The sequence below is a fragment of the Mus pahari genome, chromosome 4 (genome assembly GCF_900095145.1).
Source record: "Mus pahari chromosome 4, PAHARI_EIJ_v1.1, whole genome shotgun sequence".
Classification (NCBI taxonomy): domain Eukaryota; kingdom Metazoa; phylum Chordata; class Mammalia; order Rodentia; family Muridae; genus Mus; species Mus pahari.
Window position 1 is genome coordinate 65,346,669 of NC_034593.1, and position 3,051 is coordinate 65,349,719.

Genomic DNA, 3,051 nt, shown 5'->3' on the forward strand with positions numbered 1-3,051 from the left:
AGCTAGAGACACGAGCTCTGGGGGTGCTGGTTATTTCATATTGTTATTCCACCTATAGGGTTGCAGACCCCTTCAGTTCCTTAGGTAATTTCTCTAGCTCCTACATTGGGGGCCCTGTGTTCCATCCAATAGATGACTGTGAGCATCCACTTCTGTATTTGCCAGGCACTGGCATTACCTCACAAGAGACAGCTATATCAGGATGATGTCAGCAAATCTTGCCACCATAAGAAATAATGTCTGCATTTGGTGGCTGATTATCAGATGGTTCCCCAGGTGGGGCAGTCTCTGGATGGTCCATCTTTCTGTCTCAGCTCCAAACTTTGTAACTCCTTCCATGGGCATTTTGTTCCCTATTCTAAGGAGGGATGAAGTATCCACACTTTGGTCTTCCTTCTTCTTGATTTTCATGTGTTTTGCAAATTGTATCTGGGGTATTCTAAATTTCTGGGATAATATCATTATCATTGAGTGCATATCATGCGAGTTCTTTTGTGATTGGTTTACCTCATTCAGGATGATATCCTCCAGATCCATCTATTTGCCAACAAATTTCATAAATTCATTGTTTTTAATAGCTGAGTAATACTCCATTGTGTAANNGTACCATATTTTCTGTATCCATTCCTCTGTTGAGGGACACCTGGGTTCTTTCCAGCTTCTGTCTATTATAAATAAGGCTGCATGTGTTCTTATTACCAATTGGAACATCTTCTGGGTATATGCCCAGGAGAGGTTTTGCTGGATCTTCAGGTAGTACTATGTCCAATTTTCTGAGGAACCGCCAAACTGATTGCCAGAGTGGATGTACAAGCTTGCAATCCCACCAGCAGTGGAGGAGTGTTCCTCTTTCTCCACAACATCGCCAGCATCTGCTGTCACCTGTATTTTTGATCTTAGCCATTCTGACTGGTGTGAGATAGACTCTCAGGGATGTTTCGATTTGCATTTCCCTGATGATTAATAATGTTGAATTATTTTTCAGGTGCTTCTAAATCCTTAGGTATTCCTCAGTTGAGAATTCTTTGTTTACATATGTGCCCCAATTTTTAATGGGGTTATTTGAATTTCTGTAGATCAGCTTCTTGCGTTCTTTGTATATATTCCATGTTAGTCCCCTATCAGATTTAGGATTGGTAAAAATCCTTTCCCAATCTGTTGGTGACCTTTTTGTCTTATTGACAGTGTGTTTCACATTACAGAAGCTTTGCAACTTTATGAGGTTCCATTTGTCAATTCTTGATCTTACAGCACAAGCCATTGGTGTTCTGTTCAGAAATTTTTCCCCTGTGCCCATATCTTCGAGACTGTTCCCCACTTTCACCTCTATAAATTTCAGTGTCTCTGATTTTATGTGGAGTTCTTTGATCCACTTAGACTTGAGCTTTATACAAGGAGATAAGAATGGATCAATTTGCATTCTTCTACATGATAACTGCCAGTTGTGCCAGTACCAATTTTTGAAAATGCTGTCTTTTTTCCATTGGACGGTTTTTTGCTCCCTTGTCAAAGATCAAGTGACCATAGGTATGTAGGTTCATTTCTGGGTCTTCAATTCTATTCCATTGATCTACCTGTCTTACTGTACCAGTATCGTGCAGTTTTTGCTTGTTTGCTTGTTTGTTTCTTATCACAATTTTTCTCTAGTACAGCTTGAGTTCAGGTATGGTGATTCCACAAGAGGTCCTTTTATTGTTGAGAATAGTTTTTGCTATCCTAGGTTTTTTGTTATTCCAGATGAATTTGCAAATTGCCCTTTCCAATTGAGTTGTAATTGTAATGGGCATTGTATTGATTTTGTAGATTGCTTTCAGCATGGTAGCCATTTTGACTATATTAATTCTGCCAATCCATGATCATGGGATATCTTTCCATCTTCTGAGATCTTCTTCAATTTCTTTCTTCAGAGACTTGAAGTTCTTATCATACAGATCTTTCACTTCCTCAGTTAGAGTCACACAAAGGTATTTTTATTATGTGTGACTATTGTGAAGGGTGTTGTTTCCATAATTTCTTTCTCCGCCCGTTTATCATTTGTGCAGAGAAAGTCCACTTATTTGTTTGAGTTAATTTTATATCCAGCTACTGCACTGAAGCTGTTTATCAGGTTTAGGAGTTCTCTAGTGGAACTTTTAGGGTCACTTATATGTACTATCATATCATCTGCAAAGGGTGATATTTTGACTTCTTCCTTTCCAATTTGTATCCCCTTGATATGCTTTTGTTGTCTAATTGCTCTGGGTAGGACTTCAAGTACTATTTTGAATAGGTAGGGAGATGGTGGGAAGCCTTGTCTAGTCCCTGATTTTAGTGGGATTGTTTCAAGTTTCTCTCCATTTGGTTTGCTGTTGGCTACTGATTTGCTTTATATTGTTTTTATCATGTTAAGGTATGGACCTCGAATTCCTGATATTTCCATGACTTTTATCATGAAGGGGTGTTAGATTTTGTCAAATGATCTCTCAGCATCTAAAGAGATAATCATGTGGTTTTTGTCTTTGAGTTTTTTTATATAGTGGATTGCTACATTGATGGATTTCTGTATATTAAAACATCCCTGCATCCCTGGCATGAAGCCTACTTGGTCATGATGGATGATCATTTTGATGTGTTTTTTTATTTGGTTTGAGAGGATCTTATTGAGTATATTTGCATCAATATTCATAAGGGAAATTGGTCTGAAGTTCTCTGTCTTTGTTGGAACTTAGTGTGGTTTAGGTATCAGAGTAATTTTGGCTTCATAGAATGAATTGGGTAGAGTAACTTCTGTTTCTATTTTGTGGAATAGTTNNAGGAGAATTGGAATTAGGTATTCTTTGAAGGTCTGATAGAACTCTGCAATAAACCCATCTGGTCTTGGGCTTTTTTGGTTGGGAGATTATTAATGACTGCTTCTATTTCTTTAGTGGAAATGGGATCTTTAATCTGATCCTGATTTAACTTTGGTACCTGGTATCTTTCTAGGAAATTGACCATTTCATCCAGGTTTTCCAGTTTTTTTGAGTATAGTCTTTTGTAGTAGGATCTGATGATGTTTTGGATTTCCTCAGG